At 40.0% G+C, this 13,833-nt stretch overlaps 1 protein-coding gene across 6 annotated transcripts in view; it reads left to right on the forward strand.

The window, feature by feature from the left end:
* CCDC102B (coiled-coil domain containing 102B) overlaps nucleotides 1-13,833 on the forward strand; it is a 165,183-nt gene that overhangs the window by 20,071 nt on the left and 131,279 nt on the right. Inside the window, exon 1 of one of the 6 annotated variants that reach the window (XR_013814194.1) lies at nucleotides 2,406-2,504. The exons of the other annotated variants lie outside the window; for them this stretch is intronic. The gene's annotated coding sequence lies outside the window, so the exon portion shown is untranslated. Of the gene's footprint in view, nucleotides 1-2,405; nucleotides 2,505-13,833 lie in introns of those variants that run through there. 6 annotated transcript variants of the gene reach the window in all.

The following is a 13,833-nucleotide window of genomic DNA, read 5'->3' on the forward strand; positions in this document are numbered from 1 at the left end:
AATCTGGGACCCCTCGAAGGATGTCCTATTGCTGGTTTACAGGGATCGGGCCTAAACCGGCAGTCAGACATCCCTCTCACAATCTGGGACTGCTGGCTCCAGCCGCTCACCTGCCTGCCTGCCTGCCTGATTGCCCCTAACCACTCTGCCTGCTGGCCTGCTTGCCCCCAACTGTCCCCCCCCCGCTGGCCTGCTCCCCCCACCTGACCTCCCCACTGGCCTGCTCATCCCCAACTGTCCCCCTGCTGGCCTGCTCACTCCAAACTGCCCCCCCCACTATCCTGATCACCTCCAACTGACCCCCACTGACAGCCTGCTCACCCTCAACTGACCCCTCTGCTGGTCTGCTTACTCCCAATGGCCCCTGCCATTCCATCCTGGCCTGATCACCCCCTGGCAACCCAAGGTCCCAGCCCCTCCTTTTATTCTTTTTTTTTCAGCACCTCCTTGAGCAGAGGCCAGGGCCGGCTGGAAGCAAGTATCTAGGATTTATTTATCTTCTATAATTGAAACTTTGTAGCCTTGAGCGGAGGCCAGGGCCGGCCAGGGCAGGCGGGAAGCTTGGCTTCCTCCATTGCCAGGGGCAACCCAAGCCTCCTGCTTGCTCCAGCTTCGTGGCCAGCAGCCATCTTAGTTGGGTTAATTTGCATACTCGCTCCTGATTGGCTGGTGGACAGTGGCTTGTGGGTGTAGCAGAGTGATGGTTGATTTGCATGTTTCTCTTTTATTAGTGTAGATGTAAAGAACTCTCTTGAGCTGCTTCTTTCAGGGATCTTTTGGCAAGATTAGACTAAGTCACAAACCAAAAATTTCAGTTTGGAATCCAACATACATCAGTGATGTGTAGATTCTGCGAAATACCAAGAAGTTTTCTTATTTTTAATCTAAATGCCATAAAATCAGAGTTGGAGATTACTCCGTGGCATTGAAGGACAGTGGAAATAATTCTGGTTAGTGTTAATTCAGAGCCAATAAATTTTCTTCTTATTAAATTGTATTGTACTTTGGAAAATTGTTAGTATTCTTAGTAATTCTATAAAATTTTCTTCTTTTACCATTTACTATTTCATGGGAGTCACTGTTCAATGAACTATTTCAACCATACATCTTCATTTACTTCATGGTATCTGTCAAACAATTTCTAAATGTCTAGTCTTTTCATTTCTAGGCCCCCCTCTTTTCTATCATAGCATAAAACATGCTTAGCAAACATGTACACCTTGGATATAAGTATGTAATATTGTATATTAGTGATTATTAATTTATGGTCTGCAATGCAATGATCATTTATTGAGAACTTGATTATCTATGCAGACACTTTATATTTTTTGAGTCTGAAAGAGACATTATAAGCATGTGACATGAACCTTGGAAACAATAAAGACACATAGAAATTCATATCCTAAGTATGTTGAAAGTAACTATGATTTCCCTTACATCTTTGTTTGCCCCTGTATAATTGTAGTGAAAATGGATCAAACAGAAAAGTGATTTGACATGGAGGATTATTTTCTCCAAGTATTGCCGACATTTCTATATATACACGAATGTTTAGCTAGCTCAGTCTTCTAAATAATAATATTAAAGCCATATACAACCAGGCTAAAAAGCATGTGGGTACTATGTGTGTATGTATACATATACATTGCATACACATACATATATGTGTGTATATACATACAAATATCTGTGTGGTATTTATATTTTGAGGTAGCGTGGGAAAGCACTTTAAGAGTACTGAGACCTAATTCCTTAATTTCCCTCATTTGAACAAGCAATTTAATGTAATGTTCATGGAGGAAAGTTAGATTTCAACTTCCTTGTTCTGAGGCCAAAAACATGAGAACAGGACATGGCATGTTGGTGGTCCCTACCATCTTTGTCCAGTCTTCCTGGACTTTAGATTTTTCTTTTACCAGAGACACAAGAAGGTGGTATCAGCTGCTAATTTCTGTAGTTTTCTGGATGGTGTTATGAGTTGAAACTAAATTTTTCCCCTCAGCCCTCAACCTCCCTAAATTAAAGGGCAATGAGACCACATACTTTGTTGTGGTGTTTGAGTCAGGACACTGGCATTTCTCCTAAACACTGGCAAAAGAAACAATTTGGTATAGTGATAATAGCTCTGAACTTTGAGATGAAAGATCTGAATTAAGCCCTGTTTTTGTCACTTATCAGGTTTTCTGACATTGGTCCAGGTACCCATACCTACCTAATAGAATTTCTGTAAGCATTATGCAAAATGTGCATTAAAAGTATCTTTAATATATATGAAAATGTAAAGAGTTATTACATCTGGAGGTTGACGCTTGAAATTCTACTACTAACATTTATCTTAGTTTAAGTCTTCAATGCCTCTTAAAATTTAAAAACTCAAAGCAGGGGAACGCATTGAAATCCAAGGATGTGAGTGAAGAACATTCCGCTCACAAGGATCTAAACAGGAATGAAGATTGCCCCTTTGGAGAACAGGAAGGTCAGCATGACTGGAGCAAGAAGAAAAGGTAAAGAAGGGAGGGATGGGCAGGAGTCAAGGTCAGGGAGGGAGGCTAGTGCTCCATTTATGTGATGTTAACAATGGGGAGTAAAAACAAAGCCTACACCTTGATCTTAGCCCATAGAGAGCTTTGGGGGAGAATCTGAACTTCACAAGTGTAAGATAATAAATTTGTACTGTTTTAGCCATTAGCAGTAAAAGGAAACTCATACCAAACTTACCATGCTAATTCTTTGAAGAATTGCCTATTGCCCCTTAGCTCAGGTTAAAAGTGTTTTATTGCGACAGTGTCTTATGATTATACTGAATGAAGACCAACTTCTATATTTAAAATACTGCTTTACTTGACCATCAAGACAAGAATGACATCTTACACAACTTCTTGGGGTATATTTTTGAAACTTCTGAAGACTACCATGGCAAATATTTGGGGTACTAGACCCTCAGGAGCCCTTAAGAAAGAGTAGCTGCAAATCCAAGAGCTGCCAAGTTGCCTGTTGAACTTGAGGGGGTGGGGGATATAGGTTTCTTAAATCTGGTCTTTCTCTTGTCAAAAAAAGAACCTGTCTTGTCCCATCATTTCTAGATGTGCTCTATAGCATTTGATGAACCAGTAATCTTGTGATTTGAGCGTTTTAAAGACTTATTCTTTGATTTATCATTCAAAAGGGTGAATTTTAATCTCTGCCACCAACATGGCCATAGGGCTCTACACTGATAATTAAATTCCAGGTCATACATAAGAAATAAAGCTTAACAAACCATATCACACATGCCTTATATTAATATTGCTTTGCTTCAGTAAGAAGGAGGGTGAATGAAGCAAAGTCTTTGGAAATAGTCTACATAGGTGTAGCTCACAAAAGCCTGAATTCACTGTAACATCGCTGCTCTTAGCTTTTTGATGTGGATACATTTTAGCCAATTTGGATTATTAATGTAAAGAACATAATAATGGAAAATGAAACAGACTTAAAGAATACATTTTTTATTAAAAAATTTTATAGCTACTTTTCAAAAGTAACTATGACAGTCATTTGGGCTGTATTCTCCAAACTTCATTATTAAGCCTGTGAATACTTTCCAATCAGCTAACAAAGAACAGCCATGCACATTCCATCAAATGGGTGTGAGGAAATATTACTAAATCATTCTGACATAAAAAGACTTTCTCTTGTTCAATTCGAAGGATAACCAGATCTGTAAAGAATTTCTGACTTAGTCTCATACATCCTTTAAGAGCATGTGTGAATGGGATGTATGGCCTAGGAATTTTGTTGAGGAAATGCATAGGAAAATTGGGATAGTCTGTGGCTTTGTTCACGGAAATTCTGAAACGAATGTAAGTATTGGAATGTTAATGAATTTGACATTAAAGAAAATCTATAATTCTAACAAATAAATAGCTTTCAAATAAAAAAATGAAAAGCATAATCCCTCTCTCTTAACATCACCTGCTTGGTAGTGGAACTGGGGTAAGGATTATTTCACAGGTAATTTTCTCTCACTAATAATAATTATAATTTTGAGTTGTTAGGTATGTGCTTTTCTGGGTTTTATTTTAATTTCTTTTAACTATTATCTATGGGTAAAGTTACATTGTACTCTACATTACTTAATCTCTATGAAATTATACAACATGATATATACAGGGCCATGTAAATTCCAGATTCCTGGACAATTTTGGAAAGCAGTAGAGTAGGATCTTTGACATGATCAGGTTTGTTTTTGCAGTGTTCTTTCAAAAAAGAGTGCACTCTTGACTGTCAGCCACCTGGAAATAGTAGCAGGATTATTTTGTATGAAAATAAGATTTGACTGGATGCTATAGTTCCACCACAACTAATACTACTTTCATTTTTAGCTTAAGGTCTCAATGAATGTTTTTGGCTTATTTATTTGGCATTATTAAGTTGGATTAGATTGCAAAAAATTGGGATAGTTTGTGGTTTTGTTCACTGAAACCTTGAAATAAACACAAATATTAAGAAGTGCTGAGGAATTCAACAAGTTTCAGCATTCCAAATAGGTAATAAGTAGCATAAATTGTATATAGATTGTTAGAAGAAATATACTTAAGCTGTGAACTCAGACCTTAGATAAAATATCCTTATGCTCTACTATTTGCTCACTGGCGAGACATTTGAGGAATATTTTTAAACATAATTTCCTTGAACCTGATTTGCATTTCTAAGAAGTACATAAGAGTAGTTAAATTATGTTATATCCTCCAAGAAATTCTAGATTATCTGAATCTAAATTTGTATTTGGCAGGCAAAACACTATGAAAGCTTTGAGTTGATCAGCCTGCCAGAAAAGAGAAATGTTATTTTTCCAAGACTCATTACAAATTATACATTGGCACTTTATAAAATGGACTGTGGATTGTGGATTTTGAATCCTTCTTTATTCTTTTATTCATATTCCAAAGAAGTACGACTAATCACTTTCTACCTCTGACTTATAAGATAGTTTTGTTTTTTCCACTTAAAAGCACAGAAAACATTGCTATTGTCTGAGAATGGCAGCAGTAACATCAAGATATGATTTGAAGCCATTATTCTAAAATAGTTTATTTTGAAAGAAATGAAATTAATTTTTATCATTGAACATTGTCTAAAAATATATTGTTTTTCTCAAATAATGTTTTATTGGAAACCTAGACTAAAGAAAAGACACCACATTGATTTAAAACAGTGCTACATGCTTAAATGATATTAGGTAATGATAATAGGGTAAAGAGATAGGAAGCAATGAAGAGTCAGAAGGAGGCATGGCTTATCATCTGAATTATATGCAGATTCTTTAAAATAAAGATAATTTCTATCTGATCAGATAATACAATTTATAACTTATTAATGGCTCTTGGCAAACTTGTATATACTTGTTTTTAAATGTTTACATTTATACTTGTCTTATACTACAATGCTTTGGGGAAATAAGTATCTAAGCTTTAAATAATTGGTAACATGTACAAATTTATTTTATATTATTCAGTTGCCCTCTTTGTGCAAGTATTTCCTGCCTCTATAAGATTCTAAAACCTCACATTCACAACAAACAGACTATAACCGTTTGTATAATTCATCACAGTGTTCAGGTTCTTTTTTTTTCCTTAAAATATATTTTATTGATTTTTCACAGAGAGGAAGGGAGAGAGACAGAGAGCTAGAAACATAGACGAGAGAGAAACATCGACCAGCTGCCTCCTGCACACCCCGCACCGGGGATGTGCCCGCAACCAAGGCACATGCCCTTGACCGGAATCGAACCCGGGACCCCTCAGTCCGCAGACCGACGCTCCATCCACTGAGCCAAACCGGTCTCGGCTGTTCAGGTTCTTAAATGTAATACTTAACCATGGGCAAAACTGGAACTATATTAAAATGATGTCATATAACCATTCAATGTCATTGTTTTACTTAATCACTGCCACTATTTCATTTATCACTGCCACAACTGCATTTTCAACATTTACTCTTTAGGTTTCTTGCAAATTGTTCTTAAAAATACATTATTTTTCCTGCTTTAGACCTATACAAATGCATACTTTTAAATTTTTTAAAAAATATGTTTTTATTGATTTCAGAGAAAGGAAGGGAGAGGGAGAGAGAGCTAGAAACATGGAAGATAGAGAAACATCTATGGGCTGCCTCCTGCTTGCCCCCTACTGGGGATCAAGATGGCAACCTGGGCATGTCCCCTGACCAGGAATTGAATTGGCAACCTCCTGGTACATGGGACAGTGCTCAGCCAACTCAGCCACAGGGACAGGGCAAAATGCATAAGTTTTTATACTATTCCTTTGTGCATGCTTGACAGGCCACATTTTAAAATATAATATGACTAGAGGCCCAGTGCACAAAATTTGTGCACAGGGTCGGGGTGTCCCTCAGCCCGGCCTGCACCCTCTCCAATCTGGGACCCCTTGGGGGATGTCTGACTGCCGGTGTAGGGATCAGGCCTAAACTGGCAATCGGACATCCTTCTCACAATCCAGGACTTCTGGCTCCAAACTGCTCACCTGCCTGCCTGCTTGATTGCCCCTAACTGCTTCTGCCTGCCAGCCTGATCACCCCCTAACTGCTCCCCTGCTGGCCTGATTGACATCTAACTGCTCCCCTGCCAGCCTGATCATCCCCAACAGCCCTCCCCTGCTGGCCTTATCGCCCCCAACTGCTCTCCCCTGCCAGCCTGATGGCCTCAACTGCCCTCCCCTGCCGGCCTGATTGCCCTTAACTGCCCTCCCCTGCTGGCCTGGTCACCCCCAAATGCCCTCCCCTGCAGGCCTGGTCCCCCCAAACTACCCTCCCCTGCCAGCCTGGTCACCCCCAGCTGCACTCCCCTGCCTGCCTGGTTGCACCCAACTACCCTCCCCTGCAGGCCTGGTTGCCCCCAACTGCCCTCCCCTGCCAGCCATCTTGTGGCAGCCATCTTATGATGACGTGAAGGCGGCCATCTTGTGGTGGCCATCTTGTGATGATGCTGTGCGTGACACCACCTAGGCTTTTATTATATAGAATATTTTACTTACCTGAACATTGAAAACGGATCTCCCTTTTCTCTTTTTATCAGAGTATGTGATGTCATAGCTATAGTAACAACTGTTTCTTAACATTATGTTCTGAATCAGTATTAATCTATTTTTCTCTTTGCTTATGGCTTTTATTAACATTATTGTGTACATAGTAGAGGACCTAAGCTTCTTTGGGGGAAAAAAATCTAAAAAGAGTTTCATTTAGAATTCATTTCCTATAGGTTAATGGAAAGCAATAAGTATAAACAATAAAAAAATCCCTTTGGACCCTATTTTATTCCTCCATAGTGTAACTTTTGCCAAAAATGATTTTATTTCTGGTCTGCTTCATTCTTCAGATAATGCATAAGATGTCACTTTAGAGAGACTTCTCTAACTATGTATGTAGGTATGTGTTGAGCCACAATACACTGTTTATTTCTTTCAAAGGCAGTGGAAATGCACTATTATTTGATGTACTGCTGTTGATTATTGGCAAGGTACCAAGATGGCAGAAGCCATGTCTGTTCTCTTCACTATCACAGAGGAGGCCAAAGGTAGATTTTCTGCTGAGATGCAGGGCCTCTAAGGGATGGGGGAGAGTCAGGCATAGGTCAGCTAGCTGCTGCCGAAGGATGAGAAGCCAGGGAGAAGTGGGCGTGTGGAGGGAAGGCAGTGCTCCTTATAAAGCAGTCAAATGGCACAATGAATATTGTTGAGTTGAGGTTTGTACAAGTAACAGAGATGGGGTGGCTGAAGCATAGGACATAGAAGCAGAATGACAGAGAAGGGTGGAGGGATGGACAAGCTCCAGACCTAGCAGTTGCATAATCTATGATGAGAAGACTGAATTCACTCAAACCACAATGTCAGCTCAGCAATAAAAAAGAAGGAAATCTTACCATTTGTGACAGCATGGATAGACCTAGAGGGTATTATGCTAAGTGAAATAAGTCAGACAGAGAAAGACAAATACTATATGATTTCACTTCTATGTGGAATGAAAAAACCCAACAAAAATAAATAAGTAAATAAAATAGAAACAGACTCATAGATACAGAAAACCGGCTGACAGTTGACAGAGGGGAAGGGCTTGGGACTGGGTGAAAAAGGTCAAGGGATTAAGAGGTACAAATTGGTAGTTACAGAATAGTCACAGAAATATAAAGTACAGCAGAGGGAATATAGTCAATGATATTGTAATAACTATGTACAGGGCCAGGTGGGTACTTGAAATACTGTGGGGACCACTTTGTAAAGTATATGATTGTCTAACCACTATACTGTACACCTAAAACTAATCCTATATAATAAAAGGCTAATATGCAAATCAACCGAATGGCAGAATGACCGGTCACTGTGATGCTCACTGACCACCAGGGGGAGCGCCGCTCAGCCAGAAGCCGGGCTTATGGCTGGCGAGTGCAGTGGTGGTGGTGGGAGCTTCCCCCGCCTCTGCAGCAGCACTAAGAATGTCCGACTGACAGCTTAGGCCCGCTCCCCGCCATCAGTTGGACATCCCCCAGGGCTCTTGGACTGCGAGAGGGCACAGGCTGGGCTGAGGGAACCCCCCCTTCCAGTGCATGAATTTTGTGCACCGGGCCTCTAGTTGTTATATATCCCCAAACTGGTTGACCCCTTGTAAGTGTATGACTTAGGCTGCTTACATTAAGACCCTAAGTCCTAGGTTCTCATCTCTTGGATGCAGTTAATAGTATTGAATATTTAACTGAATAATATTAATATGATATAAAATTGAGACAATACATTTATTAAATGAAATTCAGAACTTTTTTTGTAAAATTCATTTATCTATTGCAATCTTTTTTTTAAGTTCACCATTACCCTTTCAAAAGAGAGAAAATAACCTGAAAAAATTAAATAATGCAATTCCAAGGTGACATATTAGTGACTTATGTAGCACTGAGGAAAACTGTCCCCTTGCCTGAGAGACAGCCTGGGCCAGTCAATCTGCAGGCATTTTCCCATCTAATGGTCACAAGAACTGAGTGAGATGTATGATATATCTGTCTCCTTTTACAAATGAGGGTATGAGGCAGTTTATGAATTTGTCCAAAGACATCTATTTAGGAAGTGACAGTCAGAACTTGAACCAATAGAGCCTGGAGCCCAGTCTCCTACATATTAAACTCCTCTTTAGTGAGAAATAATATGTTTAGTAATATTATCTATATATCATATGCCCATCAAATTTTATTTATTTGGTTCTGTACTGCATTCAAATATCTATGGTAGTAATCATGGTAGCCTGATTGTATGAAGACTTTTAATAGCTTTATTGAGGTGTAATTGATACAAAATACTGCACATATTTAATGTATACAATTTGATGAGTTTGGACATGTACATGCACCATGAAAACAGAACCCTAATCAAGGTAATAAACATACCCATCACCTCCTAGAGTTTCCTTATGCCCACACTTTTTATGGTGAGAACAATGTAAAAATCAGAATAAAAGACCAAAAGGTGAATAGCATTAAAGTATTTTTTCTTTTTTTAAAGTATTTTTTTTTCATACATCAAAGGCATTGTGCTACAACCACTGACAAATACTTTTACAGTCATCTGAAATAAAACATGAGTGTGCACACATATGTGTAGGGGAAACAAATGACTTAATAAAGACATAGGATGGTTAAACATCTCCATTTATGCTTGCTTAAGAAACGCTTTAGAACAGGAAATACTATTCAAGTTCAAGGACTGAATGATTAAACCCACCTCAGTCTTGTTTAGTCAGATGTGAAAAATACATAGTTAATTGGTAGGCAAGATCTCAATGTACCAGAATCCAATTATAGAGTCTTCAAAAATATGAGTGAAGCAAAAGTTAATGAGACATTTTTAAAGACTTTACAATTTTAAGGTACTGATTTCTTTTGAAAAATGGCAAGGTTAAGTTTAATTTTAATATGCTGAAATCAATTTGCTGTCTTCATTTTGGAATTTCAACTAAAAGGAATAATTCCTTATGTAGTGAATAATGAATATATATGTGAATATATATTACATACATTATTTGGTGTACTTTTAATTAAAATTTTCTTTTGTTTTATTTTAATACTAGAGGCCCGGTGCACAAAATTCATACATGGGTATGGTCCCTAGGCCTGGCTGGCAATCAGGGCCAATCTGTGGGGTGATTGGTGGGGCAATCAGGGGGCCCTGCTGGCACCTGCCTTGGCTGGCCTGGTGCCGCCTGCTCGCTGGCCCCGCCCCCCACTGCTGCTGCCGGTCGGGGCCTATGGGCTGGGGGCAGCTCCTGTATTGAGCGTCTGCCTCCTGGTGGTCAGTGCACATCATAGCGACCGGTCGTTTTGCCGGTCATTCCGTCATTTGATCTATTTGCATATTAGGCTTTTTTAAAAAAATATATATTTTATTGATTTTTTACAGAGAGGAAGAGAGAGGGATAGAGAGCCAGAAACATCGATGAGAGAGAAACATCGATCAGCTGCCTCTTGCACACCCCCTACTGGGGATGTGCCCGCAACCAAGGTACATGCCTTGACCGGAATCGAACCCGGGATCCTTGAGTCTGCAGGCCGACGCTCTATCCACTGAACCAAACCGGTTTTGGCACATATTACGCTTTTATTATATAGGACTAGAGGCCCGGTGCACGAATCCATGCACCAGTGGGTTCCCTCCGCCTGGCCTGAGGGATCGGGACAAAACCAGCTCTCCAACATCCCCTGAGGAGTCCTGGATTGCAAGAGGGTGCAGGCCAGACCGATAGACCCCACTGGTGCATGATTGGGGTCAGGGAGGGACACAGGAGGTTGGGCAGCCAGGGAGGGACTGCAGGAGGGCTCCAGGGCTTGTCCGGCCCATCTCACTCAGTCCCAATAGGCCGGACCCAGCAGCAAGCTAACCTACCAGTTGGAGCATCTGCCCCCTGGTGGTCAGTGCACATCATAGCGACTGGTCAACTGGTCGACTGTCTGCCCCCTGGTGGTCAGTGCATGTCATAGCGAGCAGTTGAGCAGCCTTAGCATATCATTAGCATATTATGCTTTGATTGGTTGAACAGACGACTGGATGACTAGACACTTGACTTATTAGGCTTTTATTGTATAGGTTTGGACTTAGTTTACTAATTGTCAAAGAAATTTTGTCAATTATATGCTCAATGCCCTCTGAATTATAGTAAATGAAGGGAACAATTGCTTCAAATCAGCATTAATTAAAATAAGCTTGGACATCTACTATTCCTAACAAAAATAATTGCAACCATGAATCCATACTATTGTAATAAGTATTATAGTAAGGAGTGAATTGGTTTGGTACCTCTACAGAACACTTGTTAAAATGTATATTTTTTTCTACAACTGAAAGTGATATACATTTAATATTATATACTCATTATTTTAGTGAATAGAGACTTTTTTTTATTTTGTTGATATAATGAAATCCCCTCAGTTGATTAAATGGATGGTTCAGAAAGAGACAGTTTATGATCTATAGCTATATAAAAGCAAATGAAAAACTGAGAGAAATTAATTTCTTGTACGTAAATTATTTGCACCAGCAAATCTTCTTTGATAATAAAAATGGGCAATCTTATACAAACACACAGGTTTACTAACTTATAGATTAACCTGCATATTTTAAGCATTTCTTTTAAAACTAGTGGCCTGGTGCACGAAATTCATGCACATTAAAAGGGAATTAATTAGAGGAAATATTTTAATATTGCTATTCACCCTTTCTCTATAATAAAAGTGTCAGAGATGAAAGAAAATTACTAAAATGTATATGAAAACCTTCCTCCTGTCAGAGTCTGGGGCGCGCCCTGGGACCTAGTGTCAAGTCCCTGCCCACCACCTGCACGCGCTTCAAAAATGCAGGAGACCCAGAATTGGCCACCCCCATCAAGCCCCTCTGGGTGGGGGGGCGCAGCCTCAGGTCTCCTGGCCTGGCGCTGGGTTGGGGGGGGTGCAGTCTCAGGTCCCCCATTAGCCTTGCTAGGCGGGGGGCGCAGCCTAAGGTCCCTGTCAAGCCCTGCCAGGTGGGGGACATGGCCTGAGATCTCTGGGCCCTGAGCCGGGGCAGATGGCGTGACCTGAGGTCTCCTGGCCCAGAGCTGGGGTGGGGGGGCGTGGCCTGAGGTCCCCTGTCAAGCCCCGCCAGGTGAGGGGCATGGCCTGAGGTGCCCCATCAAGCCCCGCTGGGCGGGGGACTTGGCCTGAGGTCCCCTGTCAAGCCCCGCTGGGCGGGGGGCGCGACCTGAGGTCCCTCGCCCTGGCCAGGCGCCATGCAGCCTCAGGTCCCTGCTGTCCAGTCGTGACGTTACAGTGTCCTGGCTAATTTGTATATTTCTCTAACTGCTATATCCTCAGTATAGCAATATTGCTATATTGAATAAGTAATGGATCTGCATAATTGATAAGAAGTGTTTGAATTTACAAATTAATTTGCTTTTTGTTATTTTATATGGAAAGCTGTTTTTCATTTTGTGATAAAGCTTTGAAAGTGCTAAAACTCTGTTTAGTTTATCTCTGCTGAGAAGACTTCAGTTTTAGGAGACAGTTTTCTCTTCTTTTGCTGTGCTCTGAGAGCACCCTGTCCATAGCCCAGGAAGCTAACACTGACCTGACCCATAAGATGTATTAAAAAGATTGAATAAACATATTTTTATACTGTTAATTATCTATTTTTTATTATGTGTGCTTATCTCATTCTCTGGACTATAAAATCTTTAAGAACAAAGACCATGTGTTATTCTAAATATCCTATTTTTAGAACTTATCATGATATATTAACCATAGCAATAATTAATTTATTAGATATCCTTTTGACTGCAAATAACAGGAAACTCAATGATCAAAGCTTTAGTAAATATAGGTAATCTTTCTCACAGAGCAAGGAAAACAGGGCATTAATGCAAAGCTCGGTCAATAAACTATCGCCTGTTCCACCATTTTCAATGTTACAGGGTAACTGTACACTCACCTTATCCAGAATCATGTCTTTGTTTAGGAAAGAAGAGAGCAGCGGAAAGGGGTTTCTTATTCTGATGTTTTCAAATGTTTGTAGGCAGGAAATTTCCCCAGCAGACTTCCCCTCACATCTCACCAGTAGAACCAGGCCGTATGCTTACTTGTGACCAATGAATGATCAATGAAATGAGGTCATCAGGGAAGATTTAGACCAATCACAATTTAGCCTTTGGGACTGGGACAGGGGCTTAGCCTGCCAGAGATCAATAAAGTCGGCATTTCACCCAAATTGTGCTTTAATTATTATCAGGGGGAAAGGGGACCATCGAATAGTAAATGGACAATATGTGTTACACTAAATATTATACTAAATCTAATTCTAAATCTAATGTTAAAATGAATTACTCATGTCATATGCTGTCCACAATTGTATCTTCATATTTTTATTTGTATTTGCTTGGTAAAATTCAATATGAGCAATTCCTGTTTCTTTCAGGGTAATTACAAATGCATAAATTCCTCTATACAGTAGGTCCTTGGGTTACGTAGGAGATCCATTCCTACATTTTTTCCATAAGTCGGAACCCACCTACATAAGCACCTACGTCGCTCACATGGAGCACATACACAGCAGTAATGAAGTAAAACAGAAAAAAAGAAAATTAAAAGAAAGATAACAATTCCTGACCTTTACTTGTGGTGAATAAATAATAAAAAACATAAAGCACATATGTACATACGTCAAAATGATGGAACTTTTTTTTTTTTTATAAATAAATGGGAGATGGCGACGTAACCACGAAATGACTTATGTCGAGTTCGACGTAACCCGAGGACTGCCTGTATTTTAGTTA

Source organism: Cnephaeus nilssonii, assembly GCF_951640355.1.
Source record: "Cnephaeus nilssonii genome assembly, chromosome: 11".
In the NCBI taxonomy this organism is placed as follows: Eukaryota; Metazoa; Chordata; class Mammalia; order Chiroptera; family Vespertilionidae; genus Cnephaeus; species Cnephaeus nilssonii.